The 26,732-nt window shown below is 40.5% G+C and overlaps 1 protein-coding gene and 1 pseudogene across 1 annotated transcript in view; both read left to right on the top strand.

The window, feature by feature from the left end:
* Positions 1 to 26,732, top strand: part of TMED7 (transmembrane p24 trafficking protein 7) — a 139,713-nt gene that overhangs the window by 66,231 nt on the left and 46,750 nt on the right. The window lies entirely within an intron of this gene.
* Positions 13,369 to 13,670, top strand: LOC132485805 (LYR motif-containing protein 2-like; annotated as a pseudogene).

The raw sequence follows: 26,732 nt of genomic DNA, 5'->3' as shown, positions 1-26,732 counted from the left end.
GTGAGCCATGGCCGCTGAGCCTGCGCGTCCGGAGCCTGTGCTCCGCAACAGGAGAGGCCACGGCAGTGAGAGGCCTCCGTAGCGCAAAAAAAAAAAAAAAAAGATAAAACTTAAAGGATCAGCCACTTGGGCAGTTAACCATATTTATGTGACCAAGTCCCAGTAAAAACTGTGGCCATCAAGGCTCTACCTTCATGGCAATGCTCTGTGTGTATGTCACACATGGTTTCCAAATTCGCACTCCGCACAGCTCTGCTGGGAAAGGCAGCTGGAAGCTCCAGGTGTGGGACCCTCCTGGATGCCGCCCTAGTCACCTCTTCTTGTAGCTGATCCTAATCTGTCTCATTTCATTGTGATAAACCATAAACCCCGGTGCAACAGCTTTCAGCAAATTCTCTGAGTCCTTCTGGGAAATTATGGAACCTGAGAGCGGTTTTCCGGATCCTTGAACTTGCAGTTGTTCTCAGAGGTAGTCTTGGGGACTTCCCTGACTTTGCAGTTCTCATTATTAGCCTTGGAACAGTCAGATGACCTTTCTGGCCTTCAGTTAACTCATCTGGAAAGTGGGGACACGATCACATCTGAGCTGCTTACCCTCCTAGAATGAATAAACATATATACTGAAACAACATATTTGAAAGTACTTTGCGAACCATAAAACGCTTTGTAAATATAAAGATTACTCATTGTGGCTTGCTTTCTGTTTCAAGGCGTTCCAGGTGAGAGGGTTAAGTTTTAGATAGCAGAGCTGTAGAGGTTAATGGTCCAGGCTTTGGCGTCAGCCTTATCTGGCCTTGGTTTTTCCCATGTCTACCAATTATTGAGGCTACTTAATCTCTAAGTTTCACGTTCCTCATTTACAAAATAAAACTAATAATATTTAGTTCATACAGTTGTTGTAAGAATTAAGTGACTCTTAAGTATCCAACACATGTAGTTATTATTGTTACTATTATTTTTTTTCTTTTTCGCTACGCGGGCGTCTCACTGCTGTGGCCTCTCCCGTTGCGGAACACAGGCTCCGGACGCGCAGGCCCAGCAGCCATGGCTCACGGGCCCAGCCGCTTCGCGGCATGTGGGATCTTCCCGGACCGGGGCACGAACCTGTGTCCCCTGCATCGGCAGGTGGACTCTCAACCACTGCGCCACCAGGGAAGCCCTACTGTTACTATTATTATTTTTGATGACCACCACTCCAGTGGCTAACCAGCTGTGGAGGCGGGGGCTGGAGGATGGGATAATTTACCGTATTTTTGTGTAAAACTCAACATGTCATTGCTCTTTGCCTTACAGTATTACCCTGATACTCGGTAGTAAGTTATTTTTTTAGAATATTAAGTAGCTGCCCATATTAACAGAGTTAATATAACTTCAAAACTCTAATTTACCACTAAAATATAATCAAGACTGCATTTTATATGTCTCTTTGGTTTTATTTAAGCACATATATTGGTTGGTTGTTGGTTGGTTGGTTAAGACACCAGATTCCTCTTCATGCTGCTAATTATTGGAAGCAGATTCTAACAAGAACTCATAGAATCACATAATAGGAATAGACAGAGAAATTAGAACAGGGTTGGGGAAATAGTGTGAAGCCAATATGTATAAGAATATCTTCAGTGGAAGCTAGCACAACATTGTAATACAACCATACTCCAATAAAAATTAAAAAGAAAAAAAGAATACCTTTAAATCTGTTAGAGGACTTGACCAATTTTTCCTCTCTTCTCTTGAAAACATGATTTCTTTCCCCTACCCCTGCCTTCTTCCAAAGAAGAAAAGTGTTTCCTTTTCCCTAGAATGATTTCTGCCAGCCCTTCCCTGCATTTTTCTGCTTTTTCCCAACCTTGACTCCTTGCTGAGAATTGAGCATTGTGTCATGCCAAGCAAGGTTCTCATCTTCCTCTGAAGGATACTTGAGCTGCTCTTGAACAGCAAATAGTCCACTGACAAAACAGTCCACTTCTGTTTTAATGAGTTGAAATTGGAATGGAGCATGACATTTTGATATCACTGCCAGGACAGTCTTATCAAATGTGGGCCTAAAACAGACTTTCTATTTTGTTTTTTTTCTAATTACTGAGTAGTATATGAAACTGATCTCAGTGTGTGAAACAGTGTGTGAAGAGATCTGTTTCCACACATCTCTTCACTACTTCTGGCCTACATCTCAGCCTCTCTCTAGCCCTGAGCCTCACCCCATCTCTGGGGCTCACCTCTTCATGGGTTGTACCCTATTCTTTCTCCCATCCCTGAGCTCTACCCTCTGTTCTGAGAGTCAACTACCCTTGACTCCCACTCCCATCTCTGAGCCTCCTTCTCTCTTACTTCCACCTTCCAACCATCAGGAGAGAAGGAGGGGGAAAGGCATGCCATGTCCCTTTAGAGACAGCCACTGGAAAATGCACACACCTCTTTTCACATTCCACTGGCCACACTGTAGTTACATGACCACAGTTAGCTGCAAGGGTCTAAATTCTAATATCTGTGCACATACTCTGCCACTACAAATTTATCTGGTTTACAGTGATTTTCAACACTATATTTTGTGTTGTTCCCTAGGATCTTACACCATTTTTTTCCTGCTCATCAAAGATACGTGGCCACTGCCGAAAATTGGGACAGTACATAATGCTGCTAAGAGGCAGTAAAAATATGAACCACAATCCTGTCACCCAGGAGGAACATTTATTCATATTTTGGCATGTTTCCTTCCAGGACTTTCTTTCTACATTCCTTTTCTTTACCTAGCTCAGGTTAAATTGTAAGTGCAATTTTGTATTTCTCTTGTTTTTTTAACTATTAGTAATTGTAACATCTAACCGGGTAGGGTTTTCACCTAAAAGAAGTGTCCCTAGTAACTGAGAGAGGGAGACAGTGACTCTGTCCTCAGAGTCCAGAGAAGGGAAATGGAGGTTAAAGAACTTTGGTCAGGAAGCTCAAGATAGCAGCCACCTGTTCTCATTGCAATCCAGACAAGCTGGTAGGGGCTATGCCCTGGGGAAGTGACTGGCCAGGCCCTTGGGAAGTGAACACCAGAGGACCTTGAGCCAAAAGCATGTAGGCTAAGATAGTAAGAATGATGGCCTATGAGTTCTGCACATGAACAGTGTTCAGGGGACTTGTTCATGAACCCCAGGTGTCTGTACGAGGAAGACTGAGCCTAAGAGTGGACACGGACATCATCACATGGTCAGGTCACCAGGTATCAGTTCACCCCCAGTTTCCTTTTCTGATGGGAACACGGCATTGGGGCAGTTAGAGGTCTCAGCCCTGGCAGCAGCAGGGCTGATGAGACCTCCCAGTTTCCTGATGATTCCAACAAGGGTAGATTATGGGCAGGCCATAGTAGGGGAAAGGTATTCTCATATTCAAAAATGGAGGGAGCATGGCCATGCAGTAGATATGGTTGTGATTCACATGTCCCTCCAGCAGCAGGTGTCTGGGGGCTACCACAGAGAAGACCAGTCACAAACAGGGCAGGGCTTTGATGGAAAGAATGCATCATACTGGGGCCTTCCATAATACCAGTGAGTACAACTTAATGCTCTTCCAGTACAAGTCTGTTCTGTTTTGGTTTTTTAGTTTATTTATTTTGGTTGTGCCGGGTCTCAGTTGTGGCAGGCGGACTCCTTAGTTGTGGCTTGCAGGCTCCTTAGTTGTGGCATGCAAACACTTAGTTGCGGCATGTACATGAGATCTAGTTCCCCAACCAGGGATTGAACCTGCGTCCCCTGCACTGGAAGGCAGATTCTCAACCAGTGCACCACCAGGGAAATCCCCAGTACAAGTCTGTTTAAAGGATAGTGATAAAATACTTAGAAAGACAGAACTGAAAATCCCTTGGATGGATATTCTCAATCTTTTTTGACCTCAGTCAACTCTGTTCAGATAAAAGAGCCCATTGTCTACTTAGAACAATCTCCCCCTGGGAAAAGAATTTGGGGATTACAAAGAATTAGGAGAAGGCTGTAGACATAGAGAATGGAAGGGTGGACACAGGGAGGGAAGGGGAGGTGGGAATTGGGAGATTAGAACTGATATATATACACTACCATGCATAAAATAGCTTGCTAGTGGGAACTTGCTGTATAGCACAGGGAGCTCAGCTCAGTGCTCTGTGATGACCTAGATGTGTGGGATAGGGGGTGGTGGGAGGGAGGTCCGAGAGAGGGGATATATGTACACATATAGCTAATTCATTTCATTGTACAGCAGAAACTAATACAACATTGTACAGCAATTATACTCCAATTAAAAAAACAAGAGAGGGCCAAAATTATAATTTATATGGTCTTACTGCAGTAATTGGAGAAGAAAAATAAAATGATCAACAGAAATAAAACCTGTCAGTAATTCTACAAATATATTAATTAAATAATTAATTAATTAATTTGTGGGTTTTTTGGCTGCCTTGGGTCTTCGTTGCTGCGCACGGGCTTTGTCTAGTTGCGGCGAGCGGGGGCTACTCTTCATTGCGGTGTGCAGGCTTCTCATTGCTGTGGCTTCTCTTGTTGCGGAGCACAGGCTACAGGCTCGCAGGCTCTAGAGCGCAGGCTCAGTAGTTATGGCGCACGGGCTTAGCTGCTCCACAGCATGTGGGATCTGCCTGGACCAGGGCTCGAACCTGCGTCCCCTGCATTGGCAGGCAGATTCTTACAACCACTGCGCCACCAGGGAAGTCCCTACAAATATATTATTAATATAAACCTTACAAATTAATTGAAATCTCTGGCCCACGTACAGTTAAATGTGTCTCATGTAAAAACTGTGGCAATTCCAACTTTGTATGTGTGCAAAGCTTTGCAGTTAAAAAAAAATCTGTTAAACATTCAGCTTTATTTTATATTACCAAATAATGTGGGCAATAGACACCCTCGTCCTACACTTAATTCCTCCTTCCACCCCTGACCCCCATCTGAGTCTCTGACTCTTGCCCACCTGTTTCTAGATTCCACTTCTATTCCTGAGCTGCAGCCTAGTCTTGAGCTCCAAGTTAATAACTTGATAACTTTTAAAAAGTGAAAGTAGAGTCTTTTTGCATCATGAACCAGAAATAAATGTAAAATATCACACACTTGTGACTACAGCTGCTTGCTAGCCCCAGTTCTGCATTACTTAATGTAAGATCAACAGTTAACTTTGGGCCAAATAATTCAGATATTGTGGTAATAGAGAACCCACGTTAGAAGTTGAAAAGATTTACCCTGAAATATTAAACATGTGGCACTGGCAAGAGAGCTAAGGCAAAGGGGGAAACTGATAACTCAGCCACATGGTGTCAAGGGAATTAGGGTGCTTTTATATGCCCTAGCCTGAACAGCTTGTAGCCTTGGGAATTTCTCATACATGGGCATTAATTCAGTATAGTGTGGTCTCAAATCAATAAATACTTTATGACTCAAAGCAAATACTTTACAGTACTTGATAATGTTTATTCTTGTACACCAGTATGTCAGTTCAGGTCCTCTGGGAAACAGATGCCAGATGGAATTAGAAATTCAAGAGATTTATTGAGGAAAATGCCTTTGACAGATTAAAGGGAGAGGGGGTTGGAGTGTGCAGGGAGAATCTTCCAACTGTGATGCTGGTCCAACACCTGTGAAAGGAGAGGGGGAAGGAAGATTGGGTGGGAGAGCCTCAGAAACTGCAGCACAGCTCTGAGAAAGTCAGTCAACCCTGGAGTAAAGGTTGCCCATAGGATGAGTCCTGCATCAGCCAGAAATGGACTGTGTCTAGGACCCTCACAATGCTCAGTCACTGGCTGGGTGCAGCCTGGGGAGAGGCTCCAGCATGGACAGTTAACTACACTCATTGCTGCAGGTTCTCTTGAAGGGAGATCTGAGCAGTGCACCCCCATGGCTTCCCCAATCCACCCCTTGTGCTACACAGATCCTTTGCTCCAAATATTTGAGGAACTGTGGGCCTCTCTTCCTGAGGGAAAATCTTGATGACTTATCTGGTGTTGTGACCCAAATTCTCATTCCTGCAGGGACTGAGCCCTTGGTAATTGTACCCATTTCAGTCTGGGGTTGCTGCACATGTCTGTTCACTGTTTCAGCTGGGCAAGGGCTATCAAGAAGAATCTAAGTGGATTATCTGATTTGTACGTTACTCTGCCCTGCTCTCATGTACAAGGTTAAGATGAGCAATCCTGTCTCATGGTCCTGCAGGTCAGGGTCAATTATCCCTGCCATGATGGTAACTCTTTTCACCTGCTGATGTATGGGTCCAAGGAATCCAAAGTGTCCTGGAAGGGACTTCCCTGGTGGCGTAGTGGTTAAGAATCCACCTGCCAATGCAGGAGACATGGGTTCGAGCCCTGGTCTGGGAAGACACCACATCTTAGTTGCCGTGGAGCAACTAAGCCCATGCGCAACTACTGAGCCTGCACGCTAGAGCCCGTGAGCCACAACTACTGAGCCTGCGAGCCACAACTACTGAAGCCCGTGTGCTTAGAGCCCATGCTCCACAACAAGAGAAGCCACTGCAATGAGAAGCCCACATACTGCAACAAAGAGTAGCCCCTGCTTGCCACAACTAGAGAAAGACGGCATGCAGCAACAAAGACCCAATGCAGCCAAAAATAAATAAATAAATCAATTTACAAAGTGCCCTGGCAGTAGCCTTAGCATGTATTATAGTTCAATAGGACCCTTGCTGTGTCCCCTGGCAAGAGTGTGCCCCTTTGGATACTGGGACTGCAACTGTGTGAGCCCAGAGTCGCCCAGAAAGCACAAAGTCCCTCAGTGGGTCACTGGGTTTGATGGTTAAGTGAGACCCCTCCTGTTTCCACCCCTTAGGTCTCAGTTGCTTATGTTTCCTTTAAGCGACACGTCACTGTATAAAGTTCTCTGATTTAGTGTCTATACTGCATCCCAAAGGAAGGCACCCCATTTTTGCAGATTATTGTCTCCAAGATGGCACCTCAGTTGTACCTTCAGAAGGCCACCAGTGGAAGGCCACTGCTTTTGTGTGGTGCTATAAATGATATAATGAGTGGACCCCATGGTCATGGGGCCACCCGCATACCTCCTTTGTTGTGAAATGGATGCCCTGGTTGGATGCTGTATTGTGTGGGATTTTATGTCTGTGAATCAGGCATTCTGTAAGTTCTTACACAGTGGTGTTGGCTGAGGCTATGTGGGCAAGAAAAACAAACCCATTCTCCAAATAGTTCTCTTTCCCTGTGAAGATGAACCACTGGCTCTTGCAGCATAGAAGGGGCCCAGCATAGTTTACTTGCCACAAAATAATGGGTTGGTCTCCTCAAAGAATAATGCCACTTGGGAAACTCAGGTTGGTCTCTGTTGCTGGCAGGTTGGACCTTCCAAGGTGTCAATAGCCAAATCAGCCTTGGTGATGGGCATATATGCTGTTGAGTTCATACGTAACCTTTATCTTTACCATTTTGGCCATTCCATTCATGTGCATACTGTGATAAAGGCTAACTAATGTCAACCGGCTAAGTCCTTGTGTCTAGTTGGTTGTTGAGTATTTCTTTCATGAGTGGTTTCTAATGGACATTAACATGTGATCCAAAAATCTTCACAATTCATGCCCACTCCATCAAATTGCTGTTATCCCACACCTCCTTGCCTCTAGTACAGTTTTTTTATTTTCCTCCAGGCCCCTATTCAGTTGACTGGGCCATTGGCACCTGCCGAGGAATCTATATATTTTCTCACCTTGGGCTACTTTTTCTTCCACACAAAGTCAATGACCAGACGCACTGCTCCCAGCTCTGCTTATTGGGAAGATTTTTATCTCCACTGTCTTTCAAGGCCAACCCTGAATTTGGCTATAAGGCAACTGCTGTCCACTTTCAGCTTGCATTCACGTATCAAGCCAGCTTACCCCCAAACTTGGCTTTTCTTCCTTCTTCATCTGGTTGTATGAGATTCCTGCATAGGTGGCCATATGAGTGGGCTGAAGGAGGGGCACTGGTGTAAAGATGGTGGGCACATGGTGTCTGGGTTACCTGCCCATGCTGCTTACTCATGCCTTCTAGTCCTACTTGGCCTCAATCTCAGACATTCCATTTCCATTTTACTGTGGACTGCTGCTGGGCCTGTTCCACTCTATGACTTGGTGAGTCTAACAAAACCCACCCCATAATGGGCAATTCTGAATGAACAGTCACTTGGTGCCCTGTGGTCAAGTATTTCAGCTCTAACAGGGCCCAGTAACATGCTAGGAGCTATTTCTCAAAAGGCATATAATTCTCCACTGCAAGTGGCATGGCCTTGCTCCAGAACCCCAAGGCCTTGCGTTGTGATTCTCTTACCAGGGCTTGCCACACTGCAACATTTTCCATCCCTGACATCATCAACACCATAGGGTCTCCTGAATCACATGGCCCAAGCAGCAGATCTGTTTTCACTGCAGCCTAGATTTGCTGCAGAGCTCATTCCTACTCAGGGCACCACTCAAAGTTGGCAGCCTTCCATATCACTCTGTATATGGGCTAGAGAAGTATTTCCAGATGGGTAATGTGTTGCCTTCAGAATCCAAAATGGCTCACCAAGCACTTTGCTTCCATCTTTGAAGTAGGAAATGCAAGATTCAGAAATTTGTCTTTTACTTCTGAGAGGATGTCTTGGCAAACCCCTGACTACTGGACTTATAACAAATTTACTCAGGTAGTAGGCTTCTGAGTCTCCTAAAGCTTATCTTCCACCCTGTGGGGCACAGCTGTCTTACCAAGGCCTCTAGGATATTCGTCTCCTCTTCTTGCTCAAACTGTTCATTCAGCATGATGTCACTGATGTAATGGATCAGTGTAATGTTCTGTGAGATGGCTAGAAAGCCCAGATCACTTTAGACTATGTTATGACTGAAGGCAGAGGAGTTTTAACAGAGCCGTGGGGAAAAACTGTAAAGGAATACTCTTGTCAGTTGGGGAGTTTTATGTCAGGCAGAAATGGCCCGGTTCTAGTACCTCCACCTCCCCTGCTCAGCTCAGCCATTGGCTGAGAGGGGGCTGGGGGCGTGGCCTCAGGTGGATGAGGCTGAGTACCCTGAAGGTGTGGCCACTGGAGGCTGTCCTCTCACTCCACTCCTTGCACCGTTGGAGAGTCACAACTCCATGTTTGCCATAGTATGTTTACAAAGGGTGATGTTTATTCTTTTCCAGTGTTTTCCTGCATTTTCTAAATTTCCTAAAGTGGACATGTATGAACTCTAAAATCAGAAGAAAGACAAAACAAAACATATGCACAATCATATGTCTGTTTTTTCAGAGCCATACTGTTTCACAGTAAGATGTCTATTATAACATATTTTTGAACAAGCCTCTGGCCAGTAGATCATAAAATGATTTAATACCATTTTAATCTTGTTTACTGTTTTTAATGCTGTGACTTTGGAGAGGTTTTTAGTGTTTTGCCTTATTTTTCTTCCTGACTGTTGAAATATATTAATTTTAGAAAAAGTTGAAAATTACATAACTTAGTAAAAAAGTGATTAGAAATAATATCCCAAATCTTAACATCTTTGGACAAATTGTGCTAGTGTTCTAGCATATTTTTTATTAGGCTTTTCTCTTATTTTTTCCCCCCTTTAAAAAGCTGTCATCAAAATATGCCATTTTTTTGCATAATTTTTTCCTCTTCAACAGGGGACACAGTATAGTTTTACCCTTAAAAAAGTGTTACTCACGTACCGAAAAGAAAATGGATATAGGCCTGGGAGTTATAGGGAGGGGATTACCTCCACTTCAGAGGTGCAGAAGGACATGGTGGTGGAAGGGTGGCTGTCCTGCATGAAGCAGGACATGTCAGGACCTACACCAGTGCAGCCACTGAGATGGCAGGCTTCTGTTCGGGGCAGTGACTGGCAACGAGTGAAATGGTAAAACGCTGAATTACTAATGAAGAAAGCAAAATCAGGGCCCATAGGGAGTAAAACTTTTCACATTTGTACCATGGTCATACTCACTGTGGTGGGTGGAGTGCATATATATACACACACACATATACATATATACACATATATAAATAAATTATATATTATATATGTAAATTATATATATACATATATATACACACACATATAGATAAAATTTATGATGGTTGTTTTAAAACTAGTTCTGTGTCCAGAGTGAACTGCATGGAGACAGTCATGCCCTAGGGCCAGGATCATACCAAGTTGTTGGGTGACTAAACTTAATTTCATTCCCCAGATTCATCATGTGGCAAGGGGCAAGGCAGCAGAAAGTGAGGCCAATCCAATTTTCTAGTGGCTCTCAGTGCAGGATTGGATACTCCTGGGCCTCTCATGCGAGGCTGGCCTACCGAGAAGAATGAAAAGCTTTTCTCATGATGCTAAGGTTGGAAGAATTAAGAGCTGTGTCCTTATTTTTTAAATCCCAAAGCAGAGAAGGTGGTCATATAAGCTAAAATCAAAGCATCTTTACTGTGCTTTTCAAAAAGTCTTCAAGTATGGGAGTTACACATTAAACAAGTTTGGCCATGTGTTAATAATTGGTGAACCAAATGATAGGAACATTGCAGTTTCTCCCTGCTTTTGTATGTTTGACAATTTCATAATAATAAAAATTAAAAAAAAACTCTTTGTAACAACTTTAATGATTTTATAACATTAACTCATAGAAGCATCATGAAATCTTTGCCCATCTTGTTCACCAATTTATCTCCATTGCCTACAACAGTCATGACACATTAAGTTCTCATTTAATTAATGAATTAATTGATATATATTAATTTGCTTAAATATAGAAAGTCTTTTAAATAAATTACAACTTCTCAGTGTATGGGTAAACTTCAGGACTGAGCCATATTCTTAACCTAATTGAGAGTGGAAAGTAAAATATTTCTACTGCATTTATAGTTACTTCTTCTCTATAGGAAATCCTAGTGTAGCAGTGCCAGAACGACAAAACAGTAAGAAACGGGAGGACTGAGGTGGAGAGGTTGGGGACAAAATAACAGAGAATAATATGTACACAAAAAATAAACTTCAGAAGCACTGGGCTCTTGTCTTTTATCATATTCATCTTCTGCCTTCATTTTGTACAGAGAATATCACCAAAATATTTTGTGCACATATACTACCTTTAATTTCCCACAATATCTCATGTCTTCCAAAAGGATGCTGCTCCCCAGCCATAATTCCCTGGAACATTTGTGGTTCCCATGGATTAAGGCTCAAAGGAAATATTAGATTACTCTGGAATTCTTTTTTTTTTTTTTTGCAGTATGTGAGCCTCTCACTGTTGTGGCCTCTCCCGTTGCGGAGCACAGGCTCCGGACGTGCAGGCTCAGCGACCATGGCTCACGGGCCCAGCTGCTCCGCGGCATGTGGGATCTTCCCGGACCGGGGCAAGAACCTGTGTCCCCTGCATCGGCAGGCGGACTGTCAACCAGGGAAGAGAGTCTTCCCTGCGCCACCAAGGAAGCCCTGGAATTCTTAATTATTATAGTTTCTAGGGGAAGGAAACATTTAAACATCCTTTGTGATGTTCCTTTGCTAAAGAAGCATTCTCCTAGTATAAATAATAGTGATAGTTTTTATTTGCTAATTATTTACTAATGTGAAAAGCCCTTCACAAAAAGCACCTTATTTAACCCTCACAGCAACCCCATAAGAAAAATACTGACCCATTTAAAGATGAGGAAACTGAGATTCAAAAAAGTTAATCAACTTGCCTAAGACCACACAACTGGAAAATGGTATAATCAAGTTTGACTCTAAAACATACAGTCTTAACTATGTGTGAAGGGATATCCCCATTAGGAACCCAATTAAGACAAAAACAACTTTTCCTTAAATTATTTATAAAGTCAAATAGAAACTATGGGATTTCTGAGTATACTATCAGAATTAATTAACTATGTCTTATATCGTACTCTGGGGATATTAATAAAATGGAGCAATAATAGTATTTTCAGCAAATTGTTCTGGAACAACTGGACATCCATATGCAAAAAAAAAAAAAAAAAAAAAAAAGCTAGACACAGAACTTATACCCTTCACAAAAAATTAACTCAAAATGGGTCATAGACCTAAATGTTAAAACACAAAACTTTAAAACTCCTAGAAGAAAATATAGGAGAAAACTCAGATGACTTTGGGTATGGTAATGACTTTTTAGATACAACACCAAAAGCATAATCCTTGAAAGAAATAATAAGTTGAATTTCATTAAAATTAAAAACTTATGCTCTGTGAAAGATAATGTCAAGAGAATGAGAAGACAAGCTATGGACTGGGAGAAAATATTTGCAAAAGACACATGTGATAAAGGACTGTTATCCAAAATATACAAAGAATTCTTAAAACTCAATAATAAGAAAACAAACAACTTGATTAAAAAAGGGACCCAAGTCCCCAAAAGACACCTCAACAGAAAAGATACACAGGTGGCAAATAAATCTATGAAAATATACTCCACATCATATATCATCAGGGAAACACAAATTAAAACAGTGAATTGTTTTAATACTGCACACCTATTAGAATGGCCAAAATCCAAAACACTGGCTGGCAAGGATGTGGAGTAACAGGAATTCTCATCCATTGCTGAGGGAAATGAAAATGGTACAGCTACTTCAGGAAACAGTTTGGCAATTTCTTACAAAACTAAATATACTCTTACCATATTATCCTGAAATCATGCTCCTTGGTGTTTACCCAAAGGAGCTGAAATATTATGTCCACACAGAAGCCTGAACATGGATGTTTATAGCAGCTTTATTCACAACTGCCAAAACTTGGAAGGAATCAAGTTGTCCTTCAGTAGATGAATGGACAAATAAACTTGGTACATCCAGACAATGGAATATTATGCAGCATTAAAAAGAAATGAGCTTGGGCTTCCCTGGTGGCGCAGTGCTTGAGGGTCCGCCTGCCAATGCAGGGGACACAGGTTCGTGCCCCGGTCTGGGAAGATCCTACGTGCTGCAGAGTGGCTGGGCCCGTGGGCCATGGCCGCTGAGCCTGCAGGTCTGGAGCCTGTGCTCCGCAACGGGAGAGGCCACAGCAGTGAGAGGCCCGCGTACTGCAAAAAAAAAAAAAAAAGAAATGAGCTTGGGACTTCCCTGGTGGTGCAGTGGTTAAGAATCCGCCTGTCAATGCAGGTGACACTGGTTCAAGCCCTGGTCTGGGAAGATCCCACATGTCGCAGAGCAACTAAGCCCATGTGCCACAACTACTGAGCCCACATGCTGCAACTACCAAAGCCCGTGTGCCTAGAGCCCATGCTCTGCAACAGGAGAAGCCACTACAATGAGAATCCCGCACACCGCAACAAACAGTAGCCCCCACTCGCCTCAACTAGAGAAATGCTGTGTGCAGGAATGAAGACCCAACGCAGCCAAAAATAAGTTTAAAAAAGAAAAGAAAAAAATGAGCTTGGGCAAACCTCGCTGTCTGGAGGACATCACCACTTCCCGCTTACCCACAGCAAAAGTAACACTAAAGCAGTTCATGAGAAAGCAACAAGTTCTCCTCCTCCACAGAAGGATTTTGCAGGCAATTCGGCAAGTTCCAAATGATTGTGATCACAAATACCTTCGAAGGACTGGACAAGGGAAGAATTCAAAAGAAACTAAAGTGCCACTGAAGAGGATACAATCCAGATGATGATTACTCAAGGCAATACGCAGCTCAAGGAGTTAGAAAAAATACTTGATTTAGCCAGATCTTAACTACAGCATTATTCTGAATGGTTTTCAAAGTCTCCATGTGTTTAGTTGAGCTTAGGCTCAACAATGGGCAAGCCAAAGCCAAGTGAAACTGCTTGTATGTAGAGCCCTTGAGCAAAACAGCAGAACATGGAGCGTGACATATCAGAGTGATCCAAGAAAAGTGCATCAGAGCAATTGCCATAGCACTGAAAAACATGCCTTGTATTTTGAAAATATTTCTAGATGTGTCAGCAGTTTTTGTAAGAAGCAAAAATTACTACAACAGATTGTCAGCATATAAAAAGATGTTCAACACCATTAATCAATCATCAGGGAAGTGCAAATCAAAACCAGCAAGAGATACTATTCACACCCACTAGAATGGCTATAATTTAAAAAGGAGAGAATTGCAAATAGTGGTGAAGATGTGGAGAGGTTGGAACTCTGATACATTGGTGGTGAGACTATAGAGTTGTGCAGCCACTTTGGAAAACAGACTGTCAGTTGCCCAACAGGTTAAACAGCATTGTTCATAATAGCCAAAGAGTGGACAATCCAAATGCCCATCAACTGATTAATGGATAAGTAAAACATGGTATACCCATATAATAAAATATTATTTAGCAAACAAAAAGGAATGAAGCACTGATACATGCTACACCTGGATGAACCTTGGAAACATTATTAAGAGGCCAGTCACAAAAGATCACATATTGTATGATTCCATTTATATGAATGCACAACACTGAATATATGAAAATCTATTGAATTATACATCTTACATGTATGGCATGTGAATTCCCCCCTCCCTTTTTTTGAGATATAGTTGACATATAACATTGTGTGAGTCAATAAAGCTGTTTTAAAAAACAATGTGAGATGTAGGGCTGGAGGTGTACTGACCTCAGGAGACACCCTGGATAAAACATGAAAAATCGAATTTTCATCTTCCAGAGGCTAATTTTATTCTCATGGACAAGCTTTTACCTTCATCTCTATAAAACAGTTTAATTTTATTCACATATGTCTCTGATTATCTTCTCTGAATTATAGGTTAAGTCTGTTGTTTATTTAGCCCAAGAGATTTATTTAGCAATTTCTACTCACGTTTGGAACCATGGTCATTAACTAAGATGTTGGCCAGAACAGAAATGCTGGTGAGACACATTTTATTCATCATCTTTATCAGTATTTTGGATAAGGCAAATTAACTTTCTGGGTGTTCCCTGTAGACTATACTATTGTTTGAATGTTAAAGTTTTGTTCCTAAAATTTAATTTTAAGATGTTTGAATGTTCGATTTATGTATATGAACTACATAAATCAATCTTTTTTATATTAGAATTTTTTAAAATACAGAGGCTTTCTATCATATGAGAAGTGGCTAGGGCTATTTATTATTTAACCTATTGACTGCCACAGTGTCATTTTTCCCCTTTAAAGTGTGCCATCGAAATTTTAAATTCATGGCACAGGCATTGCTGCAGATGTGTCTGCAGAGACAGATGACTTTCTAATGTTTGAGGAAGGCAAAACATATTTCCTGGTATTTGTATTACTGTAGTCACGCCTCTCCTCTCAGTAGAAGCTGAGTGACAGAGACCCATACTTAAGTAACTAAATTATCTGTCTTTTATGGAATAAGTAAGGAAAATTCGAGTAAAAAAAAAAACCAAAGGAAAGAGCTCGCATGTGCCTTGAAAAAAAGTTGGATTATGTAGAATAAGGATCAAAAGCAAACTGTCACTCTGTGCCAAGCTAGAAATTGCTACAGGCTATTTCCTTCCTTGAGTCAGACATATGAGAAATACTTTTAGGGTTAAATGAAATTTACTACTTTTATTTGCTGAGAAGAGTAAATCACTATTTTTTTAATTAAAAAAAATTTTTTGGCCGCGTTGGGTCTTCGCTGTGCGCGCGGGCTTTCTCTAGTTTTAACGAGCGGGGGCTACCGTCTGTTGCAGTGCGCAGGCTTCTCATTGCGCTGGCTTCCCTTGTTGCAGAGCACAGGCTATAGGTGCACAGGCTTCAGTAGTTGTGGCATGTGGGCTCAGTAATTGTGGCTCGCGGGCTCTGGAGTGCAGCCTCAGTAGTTGTGGCGCATGGGCTTAGTTGCTCCGCGGCACGTGGGATCTTCCTAGACCGGGAATCCAACGATGTCCCCTACATTGGCAGGCAGATTCTTAACCACTGCACTACCTGGGAAGTCCCAGTAAATCACTTTTATTCAGCCCATTTTGTATTTTTTTTAAAAGTGCTTTGCTGTAAAAGAAAGAAAGAAAGAGAGAAAAAGAAGGTAGGAAGGAAGGAAGGAAGAGAAAGAAAGAGAGAAAGAAAGAAAAAGATAGGAGATTGAAAAGCTCATGCCATGAAAAGGCATGGAAGAACTTTAAGTTCATAATACTGAGTGAAAGAACCTAATCTGAAGAGTCTATATACTGATTCCAACTATATGACATTTTGAAAAAGGCAAAACTATGGAGACAGTAAAAAGATCAATCACTGAGGGGGGCAGGAAAGGATTATTAAGTGAAGCACAGAGAATTTTTAGGGCAGTGAAAACACTCTGTATGATACCATAATGCTGCATACATGTCATTACATATTTGTCCAAATCCATAGAATGTACACCACCAAGAATAAACTCTAATGTAAACTATGCACTCTGGGTGATAATGATGTGTCAATGTAGGTTCATCAATTGTAACAAATGTACCACTTGGGGCAGAGGATGGGAGGATGTTGATAATGGGGGAGGCTATGCCCGTGTGAGGGTAGGGGGTATACGGGAAATCTCTGTACCTTCCTCTTAATTTTGCTGTGAACCTACAACTTCTCTAAAAGAAAAGGCTTTTTAAAAAGCTCTTGTGGGGCTTCCCTGGTGGCGCAGTGGTTGAGAGTCCTCCTGCCAATGCAGGGGACACGGGTTCGTGCCCCAGTCTGGGAAGATCCCACATGCTGCGGAGCGGCTGGGCCCGTGAGCCATGGCCGCTGGGCTTGCGCATCCGGAGCCTGTGCTCCGCAACGGGAGAGGCCACAACAGTGAGAGGCCCGCGTACCGCAAAAAAAAAAAAGCTCTTGTGTAAAACAATATGCACATAGTTGTATTCTGGAGAGTATAACTTATGGAAATGCAATATATTTGACAATAACTGCACAAAGAACATAGGTGGGAGTAAAGCCATATTGGAGTAAGAAAATAACACCAGATGGTAACTCACAGGAATTATTCCCACAGGAATAAATGAAGAGAACTACATATGGTGGATAAGAAAGTTAATATAACAAACTCTATAAATACATACTTTCTCTCCTGTCTTCTCTCAATTTCTTTAAAATGTATAAAAGTATATAAAGTAATAATTACAACAATGTATTTTGGGGTTTATAACATATATATGTAATATATATATATATAACAATAATAGCACAAAAAGGGGAAAGAAGAATAGAACTATATAGTGTGACATTTATATATCTTAGTGAAATTAAGTTAGTATAAATCTGAAGTAGATGCTGATAAGTTAAAATGCATATGGTAAGTCTACCATTATGAAAATATATCCAAAAAAATTTTTTTTAATCATTAAAGGAATTAAAATTTATGCTAGGCACTTCCCTGGTGGTCCAATGATAAAGAATCCACCTTACAATGCAGGGGATGTGGGTTCGATCCCTGGTCAGGGAACTAAGATCCCACATGCCACGGGGCAACTAAGCCCACGTGCCACAACTACTGAGCTCACGCGCCTCGACAAGAAAGCCCATGTGCTGCAAACTACAAAGCCCACGTGCCCTGGAGCCCACGTGCCACAACTACAGAGCCCATGCGCACTGGAGCTTGTGCACCACAACTAGAGAAGAGAAAACCCACACGCCATGACTAGAGAGAAGCAGGCACACCACAACAAAGAGCCCATGTGCCGCAATCAAAGATCCCACATGCCTCAGCGAAGATCCCATGTGCCACAACTAAGACCCAATGCGGCCAAAAAAAAGCTAAAAATATTTACTTGATGCAAAAGAAAGCAGTAAGAAGGAACAGTGGAACAAAGAAGACATGATGCATGTAGGGAAAAAAAAGTAGAATATCAGATGCAGAGATTGTCAAACTGGATTAAAAAAAAAGCAAGATCCAACTATGTGCTGTCTACAGTAAACATACTTTAGATTCAAAATACAAATAGGTTGAAAATAAAAGGGTAAAAAATATACTTATACCATGCAAATAGCAATTAAAGAAACCTGCAGTGGCTATAATAATATCAGATAAAATAGACAGTGAAACAAAAAATGTTACCAAAAATAAAGATAGACATTTTATAATAATAAACAGGTCAATCCATCAGGAAGATATAATAATTATAAATATATGCACCTAATAACATGAACCAAAATACATGGAGCAAACACTGACTATTCAATGATAGTAGATTTCAATATTCTATTTTCAATAATGGGTATAACCCAAGAGAATTGAAATATATGCTCACATAAAAATTTGTACACAAATGTTTATAGCAGCATTATTCATAATGGCCAAAAGATGGAAACAACCAAAGTATCCATCAACTTATGAATGGATAACAAAATGTGGTGTATCTATATAATGCAATATTATTCAACCATAAAAAAAGAATATCAGTACATGCTATAAGATGAATGAACTTTGAAAGCACCTTGCTAAGTGAAAGAAGCCAGTCACAAAAGACCATATCTACATATTGCATGATTCCATTTATATGAAATGTTCAGAATAGGCAAATCTATAGAGACAGGAAGCAGATTAATGGTTTCCAGGAATAGGGGAAGAAGGGAATTGAGACTGACTGCTAATAGGTAGGGGGTTTCTTTTGTGGATGAGGAAAATGTTCTGGAATTAGATAGTGGTGATAATTGCACAATATAGTGAGTATACTAAAAACCACTGAATTGTACACTTTGGTGAATTTTTTGATATGTAAATTTATATCTCAAAAAAAGGAGGAGAGGGGAGTAACGAGAAGGAAGAAGAAGAAAGGTGCAAGCATTTCATCTTAAGAAAGCAAGGGGAAGAAAGAGTCTCAAGGAGAGTGTTGTTATAAGTGTGAAAGTTTCTGAAAGTACAAGTTAGATCAGAATGGCAAAGGGTCTTGTATTCAAGAGTCGAAGTGAAATTCAAAATGCAATGGCTTGAGAAGTGACTGGGTGATGACAAAATGGAAACACTCTGAGATATTTTGTTGTGGACGAAACAATAATGATCGGTAGTAATCGGAGGGGAAAGGGAGCCAGGGAGTGTTTTTTAGTGATGAGAAAGACTTAGGTAAGTGTTGAGAAACAGTTCTTCACGGGCCTCACATTTCTACATGTCTTGTAGAGGTACTAACTGCCTTTTTTCAGAGCTATCTCTTCAAGGATGTTTGTGAATAGTCTTGGAAGATAGAAATAATGTTTTCCTTGGAGCAAAAGGTAGATTTATTTACTCTCCAGTAAACAAGATAATGTCTCTCTCTGGAGCAAAGATCAGACAGACTTACTGCCCATCATAAAAGGCTCAGGTACCTTAGTTTTGGGATTTTCCCCCTGTTATGTACCCTATTACTTCTGCAGGTATCACCTGACCCCCTTCACAATGTCCTTTGGGAACTGGGGCTCAGGGAACTATAGTTCCCTGATGCTTATGCTGATGTGTATGCTGCTTGCTATGCTGTGAATAATAGTCACTTGTCTCTGAAAAACTAAATAATGCATAGAACAACTCAGCACAGGATAAGCAGAAAAGACTTGAACAATACTAAAAACCAACTACACCTAATAGATATCTATTGACTACTCCAGTCAACAGTATTAGAATATATATTCTTAACAAGAGCTCATGGAACAGTCTTTATTATAAACTATATACTAGGCCATAAAAGAAGCTTCAATAAATTTAAAAGCATTGAAATGACAAAGTATGTTCTCTAATCACAGTGGAATGGAATTAGAAACCAATAACAGAAAAAATTGGGGAAATTCTCAAATATATGGAAATTAAACAACATAGTTCTAAATAGTCAATGAGTCAAAGAAGTCACGAGAAACTTAAAAATATGTTGAGATGAGTGAAAATGAAAACACAATGTACTAAAACTTATGGGATGCTGCTGAAGTAGTACTTAGAAATTTATAGGTGTAAATGTTTATATTAAAAAAATAAGATCTCACATGATGTATATGTCAAATCATTTTGCTCTACACCTTAAACTTATCCAGTGCTGTATATCAATTATATCTCAATAAAACTGGAAGGAAAAAAAATTTTTTTAATTAAAAAAATAAGTGAGATCTCACATCAATAGCCTAACCTTCCACTTTAATACACTTAAGAACAAAGTAAACCTAAAGCAGGGAAAAGGAAGAAAATAATAAAGATTAGAATGGAAATTAATCAGGTAGAGAATAGAAACAAAGTAGAGAAAAATCAACAAAACCAAAAGTTGGTTCTTTGAAAACTTTAATAAAAATTGGTAAATCTTTAGCTAGACTGACCAATAAAAAATTAGAGGGCTTCCCTGGTGGCACAGTGGTTAAGAATCCACCTGCCAATGCAGGGGACACGGGTTCAAGCCCTGATCCGGGAAGATCCCACATGCCACGGAGCAGCTAAGCCCATGTGCTACAACTATTGAGCCTCTGCTCTAGAGCCCGTGAGCCACAACTGCTGAGCCTGTGTGCCACAACTAATGAAGCGCACGTACCTAGAGCCCAAGCTCAGCAACAAGAGAAGCCACCGCAATGAGAAGCCACGCACTGCAATGAAGAGTAGCCCCGGCTCTCCACAATTAGAGAAAGCCTGCTAGAAGCAAAGAAGACCCAATGCAGCCAAAAATAAAATAAATAGAGAAGACTCAAGTTAATAAAATTAGGAATAAAAGAGGAGACATCACTACTGACCCTAGAGACACACAAATAAATGGATGCATCAAAATGAGGCTGCCAACTTTTCCAAAGTGAAAGTGAGCACAACTTTCCCATCCTCTAGCATCCATCTCTTTGAAGCACAGAATGAAAAGCTGCTTACAAAGGCATTACTGAAAGCCCCTAAGATTAGTGGTTTTAAAATTGCTTGGAAATCTGCCAACGGAGGACAAAAGGCACTGCAACCTACCTACCCAAGATGTTCCCATCTCCTGCTGGAAAAAAGAACTTGGTGATAACAAAGACTTAAAATAATGATGGTAACATTGCAGCAATTACACAAAAAATTACCATTACATAAAAACAAAATGATCCACAAAAGTAAAAATCATTAATTTATATTCATTATTTCAGGAACAGTGCAATAAAAACCGTGACCCACTCATGTCAGCATTGTTGATGGAGATAATATGGTTCAGTCTGAGAATTATGGAAATTCTGTTCTTTCTGTGCATCAGGTACAAAGGGAATTTTATGACACTCAGTGGTAGCCAGGTGTCTTGTATTAGTCTCCAGTAAACTCTGCTAACCAGTTAATTTTAGTATTCACTTAGTAAAATAAGTCTATATAATTGTGCACTAGTCACTCATAATAAAAAAAAAATAGGACTTGCACAAAAAGGAATCCCAAATCCCATTAGTGTTTGGCAAATCTTATTTTGAGAATCATTGCTTTGCTTTGCAACTGCACATGGATTGCCATTTATCTACTTGGAAATATAACATATAACTCAGTGTCAGCAGGGCCTTCCCCCTGACCTTTCAGAAAAAATGGTGAAGTTGACTTGAACCCCAATCACACGGAAGTCCAAGCTCTTCTCATGATTTCTGTAAGTTTCACGGGTGGGATGCAGGTGGACACATTTCACAATCTCATGATCACTTTCTTTTGATTCTCTCTTCCATGTGAGAGGCCTCTGTGCTGCATAACAGCAATGCAGATGAGAAATTCAGTACCTCTTTAAATCCTACCATCAACAACAAAATCCCCTCAGAAAGATGTTTTGGGAAGATGTGTAGGAAGATGGAGGAAGAGTGAAAGGACAGCCACACAAACACTTGCAAATAAAGGATTAGGTTTCTCATTCTTAAAATGTTCTTCACCTACCACTTTCTCCACTCCCTTCCTTCCCCTTCTGCCTGCCCCTCTCCCTCCCCAACCTTGGAGTTTCACCAATACTCTCCACCTAGTCCCAACCAGCCCCCATTTTGTTTGTTCATCTTGATCCTCCTATTCTCCCTGCTTTTGGTTTTTTTCTCTCCCTTGTTTAGAACAACAAACCAATTCAACCCAGCCTCTCAGAGCGAAGAACTTTAATACTTTTCCAAAGGCATGTCACCTGTGACTGAATGCTCAGGTCTTTGGGGTCTCACCTTCAGCTTATTCCCACGGCTGATATAGAAACTTTTCCTTGAGAATCACCTGTGACTGGCATGTAAGATTATGTGAGAACATGGCCAGTGATGCTGAGCTACCTGGTTAGATAAGGGGTCAGAAACATTTCTCAAGAAAGGCAGTAATTTTCCCAGAAGAAGGTAGTGGGAGTGTGGTGCAAAGAAAGAACTAAATGTTTAGTAAATATTTGCTGAAGAAGAAGGAGCTCATGGAGTAGGCAAGTGATGGGAAAGAGACGAGTAATGGGACAGGATAAAAAGCTAAAGTGGAGAGGGATTTCCCTGGTGGTCCAGTGGTTAATACTCTGTGCTTCCACTGCAGGGAGTTTGATCCCCGGTCGGGGAACTAAGATCCCACATGCTGTGCAGAGTGGTCAAAAAAAAAAAAAAAAAAAAAAGCTAATGTGGAGAGATTACCCCTTTTCAGGAGGAAGGAGCCTCTTTTACTGAGATAGCCTGAAAGGAGATAAGAATGTGCAAGTAAGATGCATTTGGAGGGGGCAAGGTTGGTCATTTGAGGGCATACTTATGCAATGACTTGGATTTTCTCAATGAAGTCAGGAACAAAGTCATCTACTGACTGAGGCCAGAGGTAAAAGAGGGCTCAGGATTATGATTGGAGACAATTATTTACCAGTGTTTCTCATCTATAATGTTGTACAATCTTGTCGACCATATGCACCCACCTATGAATAGGAACAGATGAAAAATATGATGGCATGGATCCTGAGCTGTGATTTTGAGTCCAGTAAAACAGAAGGACATGAAGGCAAGTCAGCAAATACTGCAATGGACCAAAAATGCCATCAAGGGGAAGATGGTAAATTGGAAGAAAACTAAATGGCTCAGAGGACTGGACATGGATAAGATTAGATATATTGGGAGAAAAGAGTGAGGTACAAGAATAAGAGATTGTTGACAGAGGTTACTCTGTTAATATTTAGGGTATATCACTGAAGATCAGCTTTAAATTATGACAGAGTATGGCCCATGGGAACTGTTTTGTGGGCTATAGATGGAGATGCCTGGCACTGAGGAGGATGAGGAACTCAGAAGCTAGGATATTTGATTGGCGATGGACAGTCAGACATTTCAGAATGTGTTCAGCTAGAGATGAAGACTGAGCCAAGTGCAAAGACCTTGCAGGAGAGAGACCAGGAGGCTGGAATATGGCAATAACAAAATTGTGGTGGAGGAGAAGAAAACATTCATATTTCATAAAAGTAGTTTTAATTCTTAAAATGAAGTCATAATTTACATGGAATAAATACTAAAAAATCACTCATTTTGTAGGAATCAGAGTTGATCCTCAAGCGAGGATGGGTAAGAGAAAATATGATGCTAGTGGCATAACAGCAGAGAGAAAAGGTGATCACGACCACAGTGTTTGACTTTGATACTTCAAAAAGATCAAGACAGGGCTTCCCTGGTGGCGCAGTGGTTGAGAGTCCACCTGCAGATGCAGGGGACACGGGTTCATGCCCCAGTCCGGGAAGATCCCACATGCCGCAGAGCGGCTGGGCCCATGAGCCATGGCCGCTGAGCCTGCGCGTCCAGAGCCTGTGCTCCGCAACGGGAGAGGCCACAACAGTGAGAGGGAAAAAAAAGATCAAGACAGAACTCTAATGCCTGAAAGGATAGTGTGTCCAGATTTTGTTTTCTAAATAAAGCCTAAAATGTGTATGGGTTGAGTGTCTGCTTACACAAGTTGTACTCTTAGAAAGTCTTATAGTGATAGATTTTGGAAGTTACTGAAACAGTTAAAGCAAGGAATGCTGCTCTAAAACTGGGTAAACAATAACAAAATGATACAAATGAACTTATATACAAAACAGAAATAGAACTACAGACATAGAAAACAAAGTTATGGTTACCAAAGGGGAAAGGTAGGGTATAAATTAGGAGGTTGGGATGAACATATACACACTACTATATATAAAATAGATAACTTATAAGGACCTACTGTATAGCACAGGGAACTCTACTCAATATTCTGTAATAACCTATATGGGAAAAGAATCTGAAAAAGCATGGACATATGTATATGTAAATATAACTGAATCACTTTGCTGTACACCTGAAACTAACACAACATTGTAAATCAACTAGACTTCAATTAAAAAAAAAGTATTTCCACAGACCAAAAAAAAAAAGCTGGATAAACAAATGTGTTCATTGAAAATCAAACACACACACACACACACACACACACACACACCATAGACCTAATCCTCACTCTAAAAGGCAATTACCATGCAGAAGAAACAGATGGTTGAACAAACAAATAACTTAAAACTGCTTGAAAAAGTTTTCTTTCTGGATTAAAAATTCACAGTGGAATTAAGGAGATAAATTATAGAGGAGAGTATATTTGGACCTGATGAGTAGAACAATGTAAAAGCTCGAGAAACTTTCGCTCTGTTTCTTCGGACCACATTGGCCCTCAGGGGAAATGGAATTTTGCCTCTTATTTGACACTCTGTCTGAGTTGATTTTGCAGATCAGCATCTTACAAAGAACTGTTTACCCATCCATAAGAATTCCACCAATCAATGAACAGGGGACTTCTCTCAGGCTACCAAATTACTGGCCAATCCTAAGAAAGAAGATAAATATTGAATTTTCCTTTTCAGTCATTACCCATTAGGTTTCTGGGACAAAATGTAAGGAAGGAATAATTCCTGAAAAGGAAGACATCTGAACATGTGATAAATCAAAAGTTTCTGTTTATGACCTCAATCAGCAAAGATTTCACTGTTAACTATTTGCAAACCAAAGTTGTTAAAATTATACAAATAATGAAAAGTTTGTTTTAAATGCCAGAGTATGATATAAAAAGAAAGTGAAAATTTCTCTGATGAACTAGAATTCAGTCCATTCATTGACTCAGTTATTCAAGATATATTTATGCTAGACACCAGAGATATTGGTGAGCATCAATGAAAAAAATGATTCATAAAAATGAATTCATAAAATTCATAAAAATGAATATGAATTTCATTCATAAAAATGAAATTATTTTTAGCAAAAGTTACTTGCAAATATTAAGGCCTAGATACTCCAGGTAGGAGACAGGTATGTTTCTTGTTTTTCAGTCCTTCGGAGAACTTCAGATTTAGTCTTATCTGAATTTATTCCAATAATTAAATGTTTGTGAATCTGATTTGGCATATCACCTTAATTGATGCGACAACATCAGTGTTTAGAAATAAAATGAGCCAGGCAGCAAGCCAAAAGAAATACTCCTATTGCTTGTCTGATGAAAAAGTAGTTCATTTTCAGCACCTCTTAAAATGGGAATGCATCTTGCTTAGTCCAGAGACAGAGGGGGAAAAATCACACACACAAAACCTATCAAAGCTCTTTTGATAGAACTTGTTTGCTTGGGAACTGCAGGATTGTTGTTGAATGGCTGTACATTTCATTAGTTAAGACTCTAATTTAGAGGGAAGAATAATACAGTCATCTGCAGTCTCTAAAGTTCTGTCTGATTAACCTCTGATTAACGTTAACTAAGAAGAAAGATCTGCTATAAAAATTCATGCTATTAAAACTGGAACTGAAAACCATAACAGTGAAAACTGCAAGCTTTCTTAGTGTCATGTTGTGTGCTTTGAAAGCACCAGAGAATCCTTTCAGTCTTTATGGTGTGGGAATGCAGGCTTTTTTCTGGAGGAGAGCACATTCATGAGAGAAGGCACACACAGTGAGTATTAGACAAGGGCTTGGCCTGGGAGCAGATCCCAGGGTGAAATGGAGATTAGCTCAGCATTTATTCTGCTGGCTCTGTTGGTATTGCTGAGATTTTTATTTCCTCTACTCATGAATTTTGTGGGGAAATTGAGGATAGCACTCAGAAGGGTTGAATTCTAAATATCTGAAAAATAATGAGAGCTCAACACAGTTTCTAAGAGCCCTGATCTCTCTGAGCATTTTGATTGTGCCAGTAATTATAAATCTCATGTTAGCAGCCTATGCCCAGGAGGCTCCATGGAAGGAGGGAGAATGATTCTTCAGGGAAGCTATATTTGTACTAAAACTACTGAAGGTACATGGGCCCTGCCAAATTATTTTATTCATCTCCCAAATTTAAACTTAAACTTGCTGAATCTCCTAAAAGTTCCAATAAAAACTCATGCAATTGGCAAAAATTTTATACATGTTGATGCATAATACTGAAACCATCTTATAAGCACTAATTTGAATGGAAAAAATAATTGTAACATTAAGGGAAAATGTATACAGAGACCCTGTGGGTTGCTGAAGAAGCAATGATACAAAAAAAAAGTAGTTGAGATAGATTTTTTTGTATTGGTCAACAGTTGCTATTAGGACATTGGGTTGCAAGTGCAGATATCTAGAAAAAAAATCGTTTTAGGAAAAAAGGAATTGATTATGGGTCTAAACCCTGCTGGATCCAGGACCTCCAACAATATTGTTAGCAGTGACTCCTACACCTTCCCTCATTCTCCATCTCTGCTCTGCTTTCCTCTATGTTGGCTTCATTCTCAAGCAAGGCATTCTTCCCATTGTGTTGGAAAGGTGGTCATCACCAACTCCAGGCTTCATTCAACCAGGCTAGTAACCTCTAGGAAAGAGATTGTCTTCTTCTCAGTGGTTTCAGAAAAATCATGGGAATGATATTGACTGGCTTGACTGAGCAGGTGCCCATCCCTGCATCAATCTCCTGTAAGGTTGTGCTTTACTTAACCATGCCTGGATCATGGGCCCTACATAGAACTGGAA

This window comes from Mesoplodon densirostris, chromosome 3 (genome assembly GCF_025265405.1).
Source record: "Mesoplodon densirostris isolate mMesDen1 chromosome 3, mMesDen1 primary haplotype, whole genome shotgun sequence".
NCBI classification, from domain to species: Eukaryota; Metazoa; Chordata; class Mammalia; order Artiodactyla; family Ziphiidae; genus Mesoplodon; species Mesoplodon densirostris.
This window is presented reverse-complemented; position numbering and strand designations above follow the sequence as displayed.